Consider the following 19978-nt stretch of genomic DNA (forward strand, 5'->3'; position numbering starts at 1 on the left):
GAAAATATGTACATGGTGCAATACTTTTTCAGTGTAGATTCAGAAAACATTTGTTCCCAAGCTGGAATTCATGAAGATGTGGCAACTAAAACATTATTCAAGAGGTGATACCCCAGGTGGAGGAATATCATGAGTAACTGAGAGCTAGAGAGAGATCAGGGACTCAAAAGAAGTACAGTTGACCCTCAAATGTCACGGGTTTCAACTGATCAGGTCTACTTCTGTGTGGATTTTCTTTTGCCTCCTGCCACCCCAGAGACAGCAAGACCAACCCCTCTTCCTCTTCCTCCTCAGTCTATTCAACACAAAGATGACGAAGATAAAGACCTTTATGATGATCTACTTCCACTTAATGAACAGTAAATATATTTTCTCTTTCTTATGATTTTCCTAAAAAAGATTTTCTTTTCTTTACATAATACATATACAAAATATGTTAGTCAACTGTTCGTGTTATTGGTAAGGCTTCCAGTCAAGAGTAGGCTATTAGGCCAGGTGCAGTGGCTCATGCCTATAATCCCAGCACTTTGGGAAGCCAAGGCAGGCAGATCGCTTGAGATCAGGAGTTTGAGACCAGCCTGGCCAACATAGTGAAATCTCGTCTGTACTAAAAATAAAAAACAAAAATAGCGGATGTGGTGGCACACGCTTGTAATCTCAGCTACTTGGGAGGCTGAGGCAGGAAAATCACTGGAACCTGGAAGGCAGAGGTTGCAGTGAGCCGAGATCCTGCCATTTCACTGCAGCCTGGGTGACAGAGTGAGGATCTGTCTCAAAAAAAAAAAAAAGGTAGGCTATTAGTAGTTAAGTTTTGGGGGAGTCAAAAGCTATATGCCAGTTTTCATCTGTGTGGGGCTGTTGGTGCCCCTACTCCCCATCTTGCTGAAAGGCCAACTATATTTCAGAGTAAGACAAGTGACTTCCAGGGAGGGATCCCCTCTTTTCAGCAGAGGGATTTTGTCTGTAAGTACTGTGCTAACACTACTAGTAGAAACATGGCTACTGAAAACTGAGTAGAGTTTGACCTTATATTTTGACTCAGAAATTAAAGATGCACTGTTTAAGTGGCACAGAGTATGCCCAGCTTTCTTTATAAAATTAAGTTAATTACTTTTGCCTATTTACAAAGACTTCTGCAGTAACAACAGCAGACTTTGTATTTCTTGGAAAAAAAAAAAATGGACTGTGCAAGGGGGTAGGACCATTCCTTTTTGACCCTCCTCGGATTGCAGATGGCTAAGAATGTAGACTGGCTTCATGTGCCCTATCATTTTTTAACATCTCAGTAGAATTTACATTAACTGTCTGAAAGGAAAAAAATTAAACCTTCCTTTTAAATATTGCTTGTCATTGAGTTCCTCTCTAATCCTTAGGCAAATTGTGCATTGTTGATCTAGTTCCATAAGACAATATCTGAATAGAAACTCCAAATATGATATAGCCACCTATTTAAGGAACATTGACCCCAAAGAAAGATCATAATGTGGAAACACATTGGAGAAATAAAACATTTAACTCTGTTGTTTCTGTTATTCTGATGTGCTGGCAAGTACTAGTTAGAATAATTGGCAGGGACTAGTGAGAAATGCTATTTAGACTTAGGAAACCTACAAAACTATATCCCACTGGAAAGGTAAATATGTCGTGTTTTGTGTCCAACAATAATAGCTATAACAAGAACATCTGAGACTTTTCCCTGGGCTTTAAACCACTTAAGTAATTTTCTTCAAAATATTAATTTTCTGATGTAATGTTCTCTCTCTGTCACTCTCTTTTGATGGGAACTGAGTTGAATGTACCCAAGTGCATGAAAATCCTCTAAAGATGTCACTGTTGAAGAAAAGTTATCCTATAATTTAAATATTTGTTGTTTGAAAATACTTTAATGTTATTCTTTATTCATACATTTAAGCATCCATCCAGTAATGTAATGGTGGTTAACAGCCAGAGAAGGCAACCAAAACCTTCAGTCTTTGTTTTCTTCAGGAATTCAGTGTCTTGCATCAGGTAATATTTTTAGATTTTTATTATTTAAAAATAATTACTGGAACATCAATAAAAAGATACTATCACCAACCTACTATTGATTTGTCCTTTGTTATAATAGGCAAACTCAAGCGAAATGAAGTGCTTAAATAAGAGAGAAGTGACACTAATGATGGTGATAGAAGAATGAAAAGCAAATAAGAAGTAGAATTTGAAGTGACATGAATAATTTTACTGACTAGTGTTAAATACAGAAACCTCTTCCCTAATACTATTGCTTTGCTGTACTTTTTCATTATAATTTTTTTTCTTCTCAACCACTATTGGTATACCAATGTTGAATTTTAAAAAAAGATTTACACTATAAATGTAGGCTTTTTGGGGGGTTTGGAAAGTAGCTTTTTATTGTTTGCTGTTTATACACACGTCTCCTTACAAAAAATATTTACAGTCATTTAAGAATTCAGATATATCACTTCAGTAAAATTTGAAAAAAGTTAGCATTTTAAAGTTAAAATATTAAAATATTTTCTTAGTTTAGATACTAAAGATTTTTACTATAATGTAATTGTGTATCATGTAATTATGTCTTGGAAGATTGGATCAATTGGTATTTGAAAAGGTTTATAGGTAAAGTTTTTAGAAGATTACGTTTCTGGAGTTTTTATACAGTGGAATTTCTGATGCTACAGTAAATTAAAAAGTTGGATGATTTTCATGTGATATCTTATTTCACTAATACAGAACAACCTTGAACCACACTAGAGCAATAATTACTTAACCTAAATCAGAGACCAAGCCAGGCCAAACAGCTGTTTTCATTTTGTTAGGAGATCCATTTGATTTACTCTTTTAGTCAGCTTTCATTACTGTAGAAGACAAAACTTCACTTGAGTTTTTAACCCTGAATTCTCTGCCTTGTTTGCTGCCTGCTATAAAATTGCATGGTTGAGCTGCCACAGCCGCTGAGCACACTCTGGAGCTACTGTAGTACTGTGGGGGCCTCCACTTCAGCTCAGGGAAGAGGAACTTCCGCAAAGAGATAAAATCTAGGTCCTTCCCACTGCCCTTAAAAAATACAAAAACAAAAACCTCAAAGCTCATCATCAGTATTCTGATTATAAGAATAGTCTTCTGAGGTCAATGCCTGATTTGAGTTTCTATAGTAGCAGAAACAGTCATCTAACAGTTGTCATCAGCTCTATCATCACTCAACCATCTTGGAAACTGGGAAAATGAATATCAGAGACACAGATAGGAAATTTGAATTCAAATATGATTTACGGAGTAGCTAAATACAGATGTATTAACTCTCAGGTCATTATGCCTAGAAGTCTCTGACATGCTATAGTATATTCTCATTTAAATTGTGAATCCAGTTCCCCCAGAATTAGTAGAAATGAGATTGCACCAGTATTTTGTTGTTTGTAACCTGGCTCTTGTAATTCCATAAACACGTTGTCAATGAAAATAAGGTGAGAAAATATTGGGACCTTGTGACTTCATGGAGAAGGTAGCTTAAACAATTTCCTAAGATTGCTGTTACTTGGGAAAAAAAAAATCTTTAGCACCGTTTTTTCTCCTCTCAAAGCAGTCTGTATGTAGTTTTTAAATAAATGGAGCCTGGCAAGACAGTAGGTTCTCTGTGGCCACATGGATTGGCATAAGTGGAATTAGCCACACACAAGACAACTATTATTTAAATAACAATCTCTTTGACATGTTTTTGCCATATCATAGGCCAGCACTTCTTAACTGCATCTCTTCCAGGTTTTTAGCGTCCCCTGAATAAGAGTTTCATGGTCAAATAAATTTTGTAAATACTTTTTTAGATGGTCACAATACATAATAGCATTTTGCAGCTCTGATAAATTCAACAGAAAAGACACATTTAATTCGCAAGTGTTTTTGAGTGTGAGACACTTTATTTTCCTTCACATAATACCACAATATTTCACAAAATAGTTTTACTTTGGATGCTGGTTGGGGTTGGGGTATAAGCTACATAGATGATCTAATCTCATTGTTTATTTAGATGCAAAAATATGTGCAATTTACAGTTGGTGGTGACAAGGAGTTCCTTTTGGCACCTATTTTTTAATAATAAGCTAATTTGGAGGTTTTGTTGCCAGTAAGAAAGACATTTGGGAAATTACCAGCTTGGCCAAGAATCTCCATAAATACCTTTATTGGAGAATAATCATTTTTAGAAAACCCAGAGAACTATGGTGATGTCTCTACCTTGTCTAGCCAACTTATAATAGTGTGGGAAAAGAGTCTTATTGAAAATAATTGAGAACTAATGATATGTAGAAAAAAAAATTATTTCTGGTGGTGTGACAGAATCTTTACAAAGAGCTATGGCTTGAAGCTAAAACTGCATCCTGTATGTTAGCAGTTCACAAAAGGGAAAGCTAGTTGAAGATTGCTTCCTTATTTAGGAAGTCTGGTCTTTAGGAAGATGACTAGTATCTTCTGGGTGCTTTCCTGTTACATAAAACATAGTGGATTATATCTGGGTTAGCTCCTGACTCCCGTCGTAAAGTATAAATAAGTGCACGCCTGGTCTAGGGTTTATTCCCTTTGCTATAGGTTCTGAAATTTACCACCTGGTTTTATCTATACCAATTTGAATTTATGCACTAATCACTTTATCTTTTCTTTTCTTTTAAGAAGAAAAAAAAAAAACTCCTGAACAGGCGTTGCTAAATTGCATCTCCAGCAAGGAACTCAAGGAATCTCATGGCTGAAAAATATCTTTTTCTGAAGTTCACACTTTTCACAGTCAATTTAATAAAATATGATTGACATTTGATAACAGGTTTGTCCTACACAAATGAGTAGGAAGTCAGATGAGAAAAGAACTCTTTTACTTTGAAGGAATGTGCACTAAAGTCTTTTTGTGGCACAGCTTTGTAGTATATATGTTTGTTTATATTTTCTATTTAAATTGATATAAGTTGTTCACATGGTGTCAAAACAAACATTTCAGCCTTGCAAGTAACTGAAGCTGAACACAAATTAATTTGTAATTATGATAATTACATTTATTAACAGCAGAGCATTAGTGACACATCTAATGGCAAACATCAGACCCTTGCTTCTGTCATTACCATCACTAGGCACATGCCAAAATAACAATAATAATGTCTTTGCATTGTGTATTACTGTATAGTTCCCAGAGTTCTTTCATTTATGTTATCTCATGTTCTTCTCAAAACAATCCCAGGATTAGATAAGGGTGGAGCTATTATTTCTATTTTAGAAATGAGCAAAGTAAGATTAAGAACGTTTCAGTGACTCGCTCGATGTCACAAAATTCATAACTGGTGAAACTCAGACTCAAACTTAGATTTCTCTAATTTCCGCATTCTTTCCTACTTCTTTATTCTGGCTACAGTAGTGTAGCTCTAACTCTGTCTGATTGTAAGTTGTCATTAAATATTTTGCTTGCCTGTCACTATTTTTTTAAAAAAGACACTTGTCCCCCACTTTCAAGCCTGTACAGAATAACAAGTTCTAGACAGTGTTAATATTGAATATTACATGTATCATTTTTAGTTATTTGCAACTAAATCGTTGTTTATAAATCGAAAGATTTAAATTAACAGATGGAAAGTATTTTCTAAATATTGCACTTTGTTATGAAACAATGGAAACCTTTTTTCTCCATTTCTGAAGCTAGATATGTATAAATAAGGAAATTAATTATGGGATCACAGCGTGACAAAGGATTAAAATCCAATTATTTAAAATTCTAATCTGTTGCTTTGTTGTTTGAGTAATTTGTTTTTCCTGCTTAGACCAAGTACAAGTGAGCCAGAAAAGGAAAGATGCCAACAAATATGTTCACTATAAATAATAAAGCTGTTGATCTGTTTTTTCTTTTTTTAAAGCAATAATATCTTCTTCCTCTAATGATTATTAAAATCCGGTAAGGATTTATCTTCCTCCCAAAGGGTAAATGTATTGAGAGACCCACCTTACTTTTTGTGTATAGGACTATGCAGACTTCCTGTGGAGAAACCATGTGCTAAAAATTGAATTTAGTTTTGCAACTTGCTGACTTTGGTATATAAAGAAGATTCCAGTGACTCACTCTATTAGTGGGGGTATGCTCTTTAAAATGTGGGTCCAATCAGGGGTTTCCTAGAACCATCAACATACTGCCCTCTGTTGACCCTACTTGGAATCAGTGACACTCCCATTAGACAGTTGACAAGAATTAGGATGCAATTTTTGTCCTGTGTGTAAGAGGTGTAGGATATGTTCAGCATCAGTATTATACAGGTGCCTCAGTTATAACACAATGCAAGGAGAGAATAGGACTGCCCCACAGAGGTCAAATTTCCATTAGTAAAGCTACGCATTGCAATGAAATGATGGATTAGTTCAGTTAGGCAAAATTTTGCTTACTCATTTTGTCCAAATTAGCATTTTTTTTCCCTCAGTGATCTGGATAATTACTTCACTTCACTGCTGTCCTCTGTGGAGGCCTGGTCTTAGCCAGTAATTGACATGTCCTGAATTGCAATTTGTCAGTCCAGTTCAATTCAGGAAATCAATTTATGGAACACCTAGTATATGTTAAATACTATGCTGCAGTTTGAAATTCAAAGGTGAATAAAACATGATCCTTTGTCTCTTGGGAGCTCAGAGGATAAGCTGGAAACAAACTCATGCAACCACTGTAATAGAAAGTGGTAAGTGCTCCATTCTCGGTGCAGGGGAGAGGCAGATGGTGCTGGGGAGACAGTGTTCTGTGAGAGCACACATAAGAGAATTGTTAATCAGAAGCCAAGGAAGTATTATTTGAAGTAAGCCTAAGTAGGAGCAAAGAATGTTTGGAAGGGTGTTCTGGAGTTCATTATTTATTATTTGCACTTGAGATTGTAAATGCCAAATAAGTAGGGAATGAGGCTCTTGGATACAAAGGCAAAGATGGTTTTAGAAGAAAGTTATTGATAAATCAATAGATGGGGAAATGGATTCCTTTTCTGGTCTTAAATTTTTTTTTTGCTTTTGCTAAGGAAAGTTAATGCTCTTTCTAACAGAAGTACCTATGAACTCTTGACCAAAAGTACAAGGAAATTGGATCTTTCAAACACTGATTTTTTTTTTTTAAGTTCCTCTTGAACTTTAGCAATGGAGCACCAATTTCAAACAAACACACCATTCTTAGAGCAGCAAATGGGTGCCCAATTGTGCCCTAAGGCTTTTTCTTGCATTTTAAAAAGTTTAATCTGAAGTTTCCTGGCAGCACAGAGGAGTCCCTGCCTAATAATCTATACTAGGGAAAAGACTGACTTTGGGAACACTTTTGGAGTAATGATTGACAGCGAGATCCTTTCCAGAAAACCAGTTACAGCAAAGATGGTTATAGAATGTCACTCAGCTTATGACCAGAGGAGCCAAACTGCCCTAGAGGTGTTCAGCCTGTAAGGTAATCACAGTGATCAGAGGCAAAATTTGAGTGTTGTGTTGTGTTGACAGCCTGCAGAAGGCAATGGACCCTTTGGGAAATTACCTGAAATGGATGGTCATGTCTGCATTAAGAGTTTTCTTAGGTTATCTCCTAAAACCTCCTTCAGTTAAATAATTATACGCTATTGTTTTTATACTAAAAGGGAAATGTTGTCTCACAATTCAATGTGCTTGCTTGGAGTAGATTGTGTGGTAGAAATGATTTGTCCTACTTCGTTCATTCTCTCACTCCTTTACCAACAACAATATTAGTTTTCAGAAAATTTGGGCGTAGTCAAAGGTTGTTCCCTGAGACCACAGAACAGAGTAAATGCAAATATTTTACATTCTAGACTTCATTAATTAATGATTACGGTAATATTTTAGGAGGATTAATCTGCACATAGGCCGAAAGAGCTGGGAAAAACTCAAAGCAAAACGCATAGACAAAATAAAATATGGTGATCTAGGATTGAACTGATGAGACTTCATACTAGGATGATGATTGGGAAGAACTTTGCTAAGAGGTTGTTGAGAGAGACATCTCGTACACTGATAATAACAATAAAAGAGTAGTTTGTTGACTCCAAGTGACTGGATTTTATATGGAATTGACTTTCAGAAACAATTGGATTGGGGATATAGAGTTGCTATCTCTGTCCCTATTCTCACTATTGTTCTATTTCAGTAACAGCTCAACTTGAACATAGTGTTTTCTTTTTTATTGTGAAACATTGAAAACCATACTATGCTGGATTTTTAATAATGGAAATATGAAAATCTGTTTCATAATGTGTCTGTGTTAGTATAATATGTGTAAAATTATTACAAATTAACTTTTTATATAATTAGTTATGCTCTACATCTTAGTTTTACAAGATGTATTATACAAAAAATAATGGCAGTCTCTCAAATTTCATGTATGTCATCAATGGATTTCTAGAGGACTTTTCATTTTTTGAGTAATAAAGGCATAAATCCTCATAGGAAAATAAATCCCTATGAGGCAACTAATTCTCAGAGGCTTATTTTATAAATAATGCCCCCTGCACACCTTTGTTATACAAGTTTACTTTTTCAAGATACTCTAGACCATTTAAATATCTTATCTCCAAGGAGGCATTGGTACAGTTTATGTTTCTGATACACTTTTTTGGGCTTGTTAAAATCATCTGCAAACGTTCTCCTATGGTGAGAATCTCCTTTGTATATACTTTTTTCAATCCCTGCTATTTCCAGAATTCCCCTGTTCTACCTCAATGCACAGTAGTTACTGGGGAAGACAACAAAAACACAAATTGTGTTATAAACTCTTTTCCTGAAACTTATTCTGATACCAAACTCTCCTTCCTTCCCTGCCCCCAGCTTTCGGACCAATTTACAAGTTGAACCAACCTAACTCAAGTAGGAATTTAAAATCTGTTAGAGAGCTCAGCCTGTTGATTTACAGAGCTGAAGTCTGCACAGAGGAATCATCTGTAATGGGATTCTTTGCTCCCTGGAGAGACATTACATAGCAGAGTTGTAAATTACTAAAGAAATAGAAGAGGGGAAGAGGAGAGTAGGGGTCTATGTTTCGTAAAAATAGAATATACTATTGATCAGAGCAATTGTCCTTTAACTTTTTATTTTTCATCATAAAATGAAGAGGTTGCCCTGAGAAAAAGAAAAGTGGATGTTTAAGAAGTTAAGTATGCTATTTGTTGTCCTGTTTACTTGGTGTAAAAGGTTGTCATTTGTTTGGTTTGGCAGTGGTCTCTTGGTAAGTTCTGCCCACTCCCCACTCCTGCCGGCCCTAGGATTTTCTTTTTTAAAGTCATTAGTCATTAGTCATTAGTCATTACATCTATATGACAATGTAGTGGAACCCTATTTGCATCCAGGAGTCATCACAATCAGCCCTTTGCCCACTATGCATTTTCCCTGAATCAAACTGTAACACTGGCTTTGAATAGGGTAATATATAAGGTGTAGGAATACGGAATTCTAAGTGAAAATGTCCTAAATACATTGCCAGTGCAGTGAAACTAGCCAACAGAGAAATAGATGACCTCAGGAAACGTCTGGCTTAACAAATGTATACCTTTAAATTGGAAATCTAATTATTTGCCTTAGATTTGCACTGCTGGGAACTTAATGCAAGACCATGTTAAATAAACTTATTATTTCCGTTTTTCATTTAACCTGTGGGTTGTAGTATGACCAATTTGTTTTATATCCTCAATCAACAGATGATTGTATTTGGTAATAATTTATCAAGAATAAAAATCTGTTTTTGAAACTAATCACCTCATGTTAGGTCTGCCCTTTTTCAAAACCACCATCTGATATTCATTTTGTCTGCAAGACAAACATACTGATGAAAATGCATATACCACAGGATACAGCCAGTGGAATGGAGCATTTCCAGTCTTTGTATATATTTAGAACATTTTCTGTTTTCCCAACAGATGGACCAAATTTTAGTATTAAAGAAAAAAATCAATTTTACATAGTACAAACAAATTGAACAAGTACATTGTGTATTTCTGATTACTTTGTAACAGAATGTCCAGTGGAATTTGGGGTCAAATCAGGTCACATCTAACCTCTGTGATTTGAAAAAAAAAAAGTGACCTTTTCATATTTACTATGATTTTTTTTTAGATGATTAGGTGAATCTCTAAATGGGAAATACTAAGTTTCATGTATTTTGCAAGTCATTAAGTTTCTCAGTCTAATGACTTGTTTATGTACTAGTATCTTGAAATGTTATTGTTTTTCTATAAACCCAGCAACCTTACTATGTACAGTTTACCAGAGTGATATATGGATTATAATCCTCAAACTTTTTAAAATTATTTAGGGCAAATAGCTCTGCACTTACTCTTATTAACTACATTGAGTTTTATTTAACACAGTGTTGGCACTGGTTTCTTTGGAAAATTAGCTGGCATTCTCAAAACTGCATTATTTATAAAAGTTTAACTTTAGAATGTATTTGAATTTATACTAAATGTTTACATGTCTTATTTTCTTATATATTCAACTTTAAATAAAAATTATACTTATTTTATCTCTCATGTTTAGGCTGCCTATATTTATTTTATTAGTGAGGAGAGCTGGAACTATACATTTGTCTTTTAGAATGTTATCTCTGTCTTTCCTCCTTTTATTCCATCTATATCATACTTCTTTAATTTCACTCTTTTTTTTTTTAAACTTGCTGTGGCTCCCCAGTGTTCAAGGATGATCAAAGCCTCCTTAGTCTTTTACCATCTGGTCTTACCTATCTTTCCAACCCCAATGTCCCTTTCTAGCCTCAGGAGGCCTTTACTTACTTCCCTCCTTAGGCCCCAAATACCTCTTGAATTTTTCTGGAATTTGACATCCTCTTACACACTTTTTTTTTTTTCCAGCTTTACCAGTTGTCTCCTTGACCTGGAATGACCTTCCTCATTTCCCCTCCTAACACATTTCCTTAAATTCAGGACCTAATGCTGTATTCTAAAATGTCTTTCTAACTCCTCAGGCATGAGGAGTTCAGCATTCTCATTACCAATGCCTTTATTATTGCTGTGTTGCGTAGAACTTCCAGAATATTGAGAAGACAGAAGACAAACAAGTAAACTATTTCACTTGTGATAAGTGATATTAAGGAAATGGGTAGGGTACAAAGAGAGAAAAACTGGTCATTGAAGACCTCTCTGAAAAAGTGGTTTTAAAATGAGACCAAAAATATAAAAAAAGCCAGCCGTATAAAGCCTAGAGGGCAAATATTTCAAGCAGAGAAGGACATACAAAGCTCCAAGATAAGAGCTTGGTGTGTCTGAGCAACTGAGAAGAGGCCACATGGCTGAAGTATAGTAATCAAGGAACCAATGGCATGAGTTGAGGTTGGAGAGCTGGTGGACAGGGGCTAGGTCAGGCTGGCATTGACAATTGAAGACTCTTAAGCAAAGGAATGTCATGAATATATTACTGATGTAGGATGACCTTTGTTGATCCTGTCTGGAGAATAGATTGGAGGGGCAAGAATCTCAGGGAAACCACAAGGATGCTATTCCAGAGAATGGGACAAGACATAACTTTCAAACTGTAGATCCTGGGATAAACCCACAGCTATATTCAGAGTATTTTCTAACAGTTCTATCTTTTAAACCATATTTTGAAACCTAAGCAAGAAAATAATAATATTTGGCAATATTATTATTGCTGTTATAAAAATAATGTCATTAGTCAGAGAAGTCATTTGTGTTGAAATAATGCAGATGGTGTAAGCCAAGAAGTGTAGATTTTCTCTAAGTGCAAAGGGAAGCCACACACTTAGAGTGCATGAAGGGATGTGCTCCAAATTGTGTTTTAAAAACAGATGTGAAAATAGGTGAGAAATTTGCAAGAGTAGACAAGAAATCAGATAGGAGATTATTGTAATAGGTAAAATGTGGTGGAGACTTAGACAAGGGTAATGACAATGGAGATAGTGAAGAGTAGACACATTTGCAACATGTTTAGGATTGGATTGGAGATAGGGAATATGAAAGAGGAGATGTTCCTGATTTCTTCCCCCAACACTAGCTTTATTGAAGAATAACTGACAAATAAAAATTGTATGTGTTTATGGAATACAATGTAGTGCTTTGATGTATGTGTCCATTGTGAAATGATTCTCATAATCAAGATAATTAACAGTTCTATCACCTCATGTCACTGGTTTATTGAATGAGCTAGTGAATGGAGAGAGGTGCCAATCTGTAAAATAGGTAACAGTGTTGAGGGAAAGATCAGTAGTTCAATTTTGGAGGTATTAAATTTAAGACATTTGTCTGTAAATAGGAATTTTTATGTAGGCAGCTAAATTAATTTGACAATGCATATGTACATGTAAAGAAAAGATTATACCATAAACATTATTTTACTATTTGTTCTTTTTTATTAAAAAATACCATGGGGGCCGGGCGCGGTGGCTCAAGCCTGTAATCCCAGCACTTTGGGAGGCCGAGACGGGTGGATCACGAGGTCAGGAGATCGAGACCATCCTGGCTGACACGGTGAAACCCCGTCTGTACTAAAAATACAAAAACTAGCTGGGCGAGGTGGCGGGCATCTGTAGTCCCAGCTACTCGGGAGGCTGAGGCAGGAGAATGGCGTAAACCCGGGAGGCGGAGCTTGCAGTGAGCTGAGATCCGGCCACTGCACTCCAGTCCGGGAGACAGAGCGAGACTCCGCCTCAAAAAAAAAAAAAAAAAAAAAAAAAAAAAAATACCATGGGGATTCCTTCATATTTGTAATATAGATTTACTTTTTCTTTTAAGTTGGGGGATCATATAGCTCTACCATAATTTAATGAATTTCCATATATGTCATTATTATGTATGTCATTGCATGGTTTTACAAGTATTTCTGTAAGACAGATTCCAGAAAGTAGAATTGCTGGATGAAAATTTGTGTGCATAAAAGGGATTGCACCATTAACCATGTGTTAGAGTGTCAATTACCCCAATGCTGGATTCCTTCAATTTTATATTTTCCCATCCGAAAGGGGAAAATATTATCTTAGTGTTATTTTACCTTCCCTTTCCTTGATGCGTGTTGTTGAAAATCTTTTCATTTGTTCATTGGTCATTTGGATTTTTTTGTTTATTTGTATTATGTGGAAATAATAATAATAATAAGTAATTTTAGAAATGAAGAAGCAAAAAACATTCAGATACAGGCATACTTCATTTTATTATTGCACTTTGCAGATAACTGCATTTTTTTTTACTAATGAAGGATTGTGGCAACCCTGTGTCCAGCAAGTCTATTGGCACCATTTTCCCAACAGCATGTGCTCACTTGGGGTCTCTGTGTCACATTTTGGCAATTCTCACACTATTTCAAATGTTTTCATCATTATTGTTACATCTGTTATGATAATCTGTGATCAGTAATCTTTGATGTTACTATTGTATTTGGTTTTGAGCACCATGAACCACGTACATATAAAACAGTGAACTTAATTGATAAATGTTGTGTGTGTTCTGACTGCTCCACTGTCTGTTTCTCTGTCTACCTCTCCTTGGACCTCCCTATTCCATGAGACAAGACAATATTAAAATTAGGCCATTTAGTAATCCTACAGTGACATCCAAGTGTTCGAGTGAAAGAAAGAGTCAGAGGTTTGTCACTTTAAATCAAAAGCCAGAAATGATTACGCTTAGTGAGGAAGCCATGCCAAAAACTAGGCCTCTTGCATTAAACAGTTAGCCAAGTTGTGAATGCAAAGGAAAAGTTCTTGAAGTGAGTACCACACAAATGATAAGAAAGTGAAACAACTTTATTGATGATACAGAGAAAGTTTTAGTAGTCTGGATGGAAGATCAAACCAGCCATGACCTTCCCTGAAGCCAAAAGCTAATCCAGAGCAAGGCCCTAACTATTTTCAATTCTGTGAAGGCTGAGAGAGGTGAAGAAGCTGCAGAAGAAAAGTTTGAAGCTAGCAGAGATTGGTTCATGAGGTTTGAGGAAATAATCTGTCTTCATAACAGAAAAGTGCAAGGTGAAACAGTAAGTGCTAATGTAGAAGCTGCAGCAAGTTATCCACAAGATCTAATTAAGATCACTGAGGAAGGTGCCTACAGTAAGCAATAGATTTTCAATGTACATGAAACAGCCTTTTATTGGAAGAAGATGCCATCTGGGACTTTCATAGCTAGAGAGGATAAGTCATGGCCTGGCTTAAAAGCTTAAAGGACAAGCTGACTGTCTTTTTAGGAGCTAATACAATTGGTGAATTGAGGCCAATGCTCATTGATTATTTTGAAAATCCTAAGGCTCTTAAGAATTATGCCAAATCTGCTGTGCCCTATAAATGGAACAACAAAGCCTGGATGACGGTATGTCTGTATACAGCATGGTTTACTGAATATCTTAAGCCTACAGTGAAGGTCTACTGCCAAGAAAAACAGATTTCTTTCCAAATATTATTGCTCATTGACAATGCACCTGGTCACTCAAGAGCCTTAATGGAGATGTATAAAGAGATTCATGTTGTTTTCATGCCTGCCAACACAACATTCATTCTATAGCCCATGGATTGAGGAGTAATTTCAACTTTCAAGTCTTGTTATAAAAGACTTATATTTTGTAAGGCTATACCTCCCACAGATAGTGATTCTTCTGATGGATCTGGGCAAAATAAGTTGAAAACCTAGAAAGAATTTATCATTCTGAATGCCATTAAGAGCATTTGTGATTCATGGGAGGAGGTCAAAATATCAACATTGACAGGAGTTTGGGAAAAATTAATTCCAGTTCTCATGGGAGACTTTGAGGGGTTCAAGAACAGATTTAGTAGAAATATCAAGAGAGCGAGAATTAGAAGTGGAGGGTGAATTACCTCAATCTCAGGATAAAATCTGAATGGATAGTAAGTTGCTTCTTATGGATGAGCGAAGAAAGTTGTTTCTTGAGATGGAATCTGCTCCTGGATGGATACTGTGAACATTGTTGAAATGACAACAAAGGATTGAGAACATTTCATAAACTTAGTTGGCACAGCAGCTGCAGGGTTTAAGTGGATTGACTCTAATTTTGAAAGAAGTTCTGCTCTGGGGAAAATGGTATCAAACAGCATTAGAAAATAGAAAAATCTATAGAAAAATCTTTTGTGAAAGGAAGAGTTCATTGATGAGGCAAATGTAATTGTTGTCTTATTTTAAAGAAACTGCCACAGCTGCCCCAATCTTCAGCAAGGTCATCTCTGATCAGTCGGGGCCTTGCCTTCACCAATGTGAAGGCAAGACCCTCCACCAGCAAAACGATTACAATTCGCTGAAGGCTCAGATGATCGTTAGCATTTTTTTGCAAAAAAGTATTTTTAAAATTAAGATTTGTACATTATTTTTAGACATAATGCTATTTCACACTTACTAGAATATATAGCCTACTACTAATAGACTTAATGGTGTGAACGTAACTTTTATATGCACTGGGAAACCAAAAAATTCGTGTGACTTGCTTTATTGCAATGATCTGGAACCTAACCTGCAATGCCTCTGAGGTTTGCCTGTACTTCAGAAAAAGAAAATAAACAAAAAGTAAAGAAAAGAAGGAAGGAAGGCAGTAGGAAAGAATAAGGAAATAAATGCCGGCCTACTCACTATTTATTACTGGATGACTTACAACAATTTCAGAGTGGTAAGTGGGGTGAGGGGTAAATATTTTACAAAAAATCACCAGTTATACTTTTGTATGAAAGTTGTGCATTAACAAAATATTCGATGTAGTTTTTGGAGGGCAATTTAGAAATCTGTGTTTTGTTGTCTGTTTTTATTACTTATATATTAAGAGATTTTTGAAAACAAGCCTGCAAATGCTCAAGAAACTTTGGTTGAGATACAGAAAGCCAAGGAGAAGACTGATGAAGCATTTTCCCTCTTGGAACATCCTGGTGTACTTCACAGAGCAGCTGTACTTTGCACGCTGCTACAATAGTCATAGCAAACCCAGTAAGAGGTCACCCACAGCCATGTGTATCCTGTTCTATTAATAAAGGAAATGTCGACTAGGACACTGGGGATTAGACACAACTAATTTTCTAAAATGCCATTGAGCTGATCTTTATCTGTAAAGCCAACATAGACATACGAACAGTTAAAACAAGTTCCGTGTCTCTCAGATTTCAGTGGGAGAAAGCCTGGTGTTTTATTTCACCCAAAGAACAGCATTTCTCAATGGCAAGAAGTCTTTAAAAATTATATTTGTTGAAGCTATTATTTTCAAATGCTACTCCAATTATTAGGGTTCTTGGAGTGCATATTTTTAAATAAACAATTTAAGTTTTGTTTAGCTAGACTCTGAGCTGCACATTCCACCAGTCTCCCCCAAAGAAGTCTGATGATACCATGCTCTCAGAATTCTAAGTTCACGGTGGTTCGACTGGGCTGGTGTGTCCCTAAAGCACTCTGGCCTTCTTTGAAGACTATTTATGATCAAATCAGTTTTGTCATTCTGACAGTGGGAATGACAAGTTAAACACAACCCAGCGCTGTGGATTCTTTGTGGTGATTCTTCTAACTTCAAGAGCAGTTGTTTTACACTGAGTGTCCTAAGTGGCTGGTCTAATATGAAAATTGAATCCTTTAAGTCAAATAGGTATTACTAAAGTTGGGGAAATTCGGCTTACCACACACATTCAGACATGGTTTGCAAAACATTGTAATATGTATATTAAATGATGGAATCAGGAAATAATGAGTCAGAATTTGCCTACAATTTATCAAAACTCCAGAAAATACTAAACTTTCTGTTGATGCCTTGAAACTGAGGTTAAATTTTCTGTGATAATTGAGGCTTATTTCCTACTTTCTGCATTTACAGGTTATACTATTTATGGGCATGTTTTTGCTCAGACATACAATTCAGCTTCTAATTTTATTTTATTTATTTTTATTTATTTATTTTTTTTGAGACGGAGTCTCACTCTGTCGCCCAGGCTAGAGTGCAGTGGCGCCATCTCGGCTCACCACAAGCTCCACCTCCCGAGTTCACGCCGTTCTCCTGCCTCAGCCTCCTGAGTAGCTGGGACTATAGGCACCCGCTACCACGCCCGGCTAATTTTTTGTATTTTTAGTAGAGACGGGGTTTTACCGTGTTAGCCAAGATGGTCTCCATCTCCTGACCCCGTGATCCACCCGCCTCGGCCTCCCAAAGTGCTGGGATTACAGGTGTGAGCCACCGTGCCCGGCCCTAATTTTGTAATAATCTCATTTTAAGGGAGCTTGAGGCAGAATTTGCAGTGTTAATTTTTCTTATAGTGGGTTAATTTCAAGTTTGATGAGATATGTGAATAACATACAAAAAGAACGCATTTGATGCATCAAGATAAAATGAAAAGGAAATTTGATAGCAGTAGTCTTAAACCTTTATTCCTAAATTTTAGAACAATTTTTATTATATAGACTACTTATCATGCTGCCTTCTAGTTTCAGCGATGATATACAATAGCCTTTGGATTTATTATCTTTGATGTCACTTTTCATATGTGGTTCCAAAGTCCTGACCGGTATTAATTTGTCATTTTGCTGAAGCATGGATGTGAATTATTTGTACTGGATAGGCATAGTCAGAGCATAGCCCAACTGACTATCCTACAAGAACTTTTCAGGGTAACTTGGTTTTTGCAGTCTGGTCATCAATATATTGTAACTCTTGAGAAGAATAAAAACTTAGTTTGTCTGTGAAAAGTAGAACAGAAAAGAAGGCTAAGAGCTAAATGGTGGGTATGATATGAAGTAAAAATTCAAAGGCCTATAAAAAGGGGTGTCTCCACAGAGAAATAAGAAATGATTTATAAACCTGTGCTTGGAATGCTCTAGCCAATGTAAAAATTGCTTATCAAGTTAGAAAATTTCAGCAAAAATTGAAAAAAGATCATTGACTTTTGGTATGAGAGTGTATTTATCATTTTGGGAATAAATGGTTTCCTATATATCAAATGCTTGCAACAGTGCCTGGCACATACACACTATAAACATACTAGCTGAGGTAGTGATGGTGGTATTGATGGTGGTGATGATGTGATTCTGGATGGAATTGTTATTTGAGAGAACACCATGAACCTCTAGGTGCTACTGTATTGCCTCCCAGTTAATAACGAATATGTAAAAGTAGAATGTTTGATATGGTTTTATCAATTTATTCCTATCAATGCTTATTCCTATAGAAGTTCTTCTCATGAATTGCAAAAAACATAAATCTTTATTACTTTTATTATCTCAATTAGAGTCCTTGGAAAAAAATGAAAAAAGTATACAATGATGAGTGTTTTAATATGGATGTATAACTTATAAGGATTTAGAGTTTAGGTCAGGTATGGTGGCTCATGCCTGTAATCACAGCCCTTTTGGAGGATCTCTTGAGGGCAGGAGTTTGAGACCAGCCTCAGCAATGTAACAAGAATTCATCTTTACAAAAATTTAAAATGTCAGGCTGGGCACGGTGGCTGACACCTGTAAGCCCCACAGTTTGGGAGGCCGAGGTGGGTGGATCACGTGAGGTCAGGAGTTTGAGACAAGCCTGGTCAACATGGTGAAACCCCATCTCTACTAAAAATACAAAAAACTGGGCAGGGTGGTGCGCGGACTGAGGCAGGAGAATTGCTGGAGCCTGGGAGACGGAGGTTGCAGTGAGCCAAGATCGCACCACTGCACTCCAGACTGGGTGACAGAAAAGAAGTCAGCCAGGCTTGGCGGTACATACCTCTAGTCCCAGCTACTTGGGAGGCTGAGGCAGGAGGATTGCTTCAGCTCAGGAGTTCAAGGATGCACTGAGCTCTGATTACACCACTGCACTCCAGCCTGGTTGAAAGATCAAGACCCTGTCTCTAAAAACTAAAAAATAAGGAAAGAAAGAATTTAGGATTTATATGCATTCAAAGATGAGAAATATACATTTAAACATTTAAAAGTACTTTGAAGTTTGGAGGTCATTCTTCAGGTTCTGTCTGGAAGGCCTCTCACTCACTCTCATATTTGGTAGACTCCTCTGACCCCTAAGCCTGAGTCCAAGTCACACTTCTCTCCAAAGCCTCCCGAGCTCCTTCAGGCTCATGTCCTCCTCCTCTTCTGCCTGCTGCCAGTATAGCACCAGCCTACTGTTTAGTGGCACTTACACCCAGGAGTGTAATCGTTTGCATTTCTCTCTTACTGTTAGACTGTAAGCCTCTTGAGGAAGAAAGTAGTTCCTCAATGAATATATGAGTGAACTTCAAATCATTTCACCTATGGCAATAGGAGGTAGGAGAGTCCTAATATTTCAAGCAAGGCAGATGTCAGGCAGTGGTCATTTCGGAAAGAATATTAGTTTCTTCACACACCCACACAAGGATTTTAAGTCATGGACTGAAGCACACAAGTTTAGTGTAGGAAAGTTGGTTGTGTGGAATGTTTATTGAGTGTCTACTGTGTTTTGTACTGTGCCATTTGGTTACACATGTTTCATCTTATTAAATCTTAAACAATCCCATTATATATGTAGTTGTGTTTTTCCACTTTTCAGATAAGGAAATTAAGGCTAAAAGAGGCAGTAGGTCCAAGATCACAGGTAATAAATTGCACAGTATAATTTGAAGCAGATATTCTGACTCTAAACTTTCTTCCCACCATTCTATTCACACACTTGCATATGCCACCTAGACAATTATTTGAGCTCTAGAGGCACTTTTCACACTTATGTCAAAATTTCTTAAGTTTTTTAAAGCTTGCAAAGCAGTGTGTCCTGAGCCCTGTCTCTCCCCTCTCTATATATTGAGAATTTATAGTTGATTATGCCTGTCCTGTCCTGTATGGTGAACATTAACAGCTGAACTAGTTGGACCACTAGATGATCCTCAAGATGTTACTCCTTCTGTAGCATCCACTGAGCATTCTGTAGATAGTCTTTTGCTTTTATTTGGAAAAAATAATGTGCTCGGAGGGCAACAAATAAGTCAGAGGATTTTCTTTTCATTTAAACACCACACACTACTTCAGAAATGTCACCAATGAGATAAGACAACATTTAGGGA

General features: G+C 36.5%; 1 protein-coding gene and 1 long non-coding RNA gene across 2 annotated transcripts in view; both read left to right on the plus strand.

The window, feature by feature from the left end:
- The window catches only part of SLC25A21 (solute carrier family 25 member 21), a 526576-nt gene that overhangs the window by 158901 nt on the left and 347697 nt on the right, over positions 1 to 19978 (plus strand). The gene's annotated exons all lie outside the window — the stretch shown is intronic.
- LOC117069797 lies at positions 1906 to 2189 on the plus strand. Its single transcript, XR_004431666.1, has 2 exons — positions 1906 to 2007; positions 2108 to 2189. It is a non-coding gene; the product is annotated as an uncharacterized LOC117069797 (long non-coding RNA).

The sequence above is a fragment of the Trachypithecus francoisi genome, unplaced genomic scaffold, assembly GCF_009764315.1.
Source record: "Trachypithecus francoisi isolate TF-2019V2 unplaced genomic scaffold, Tfra_2.0 Lachesis_group3, whole genome shotgun sequence".
NCBI classification, from domain to species: domain Eukaryota; kingdom Metazoa; phylum Chordata; class Mammalia; order Primates; family Cercopithecidae; genus Trachypithecus; species Trachypithecus francoisi.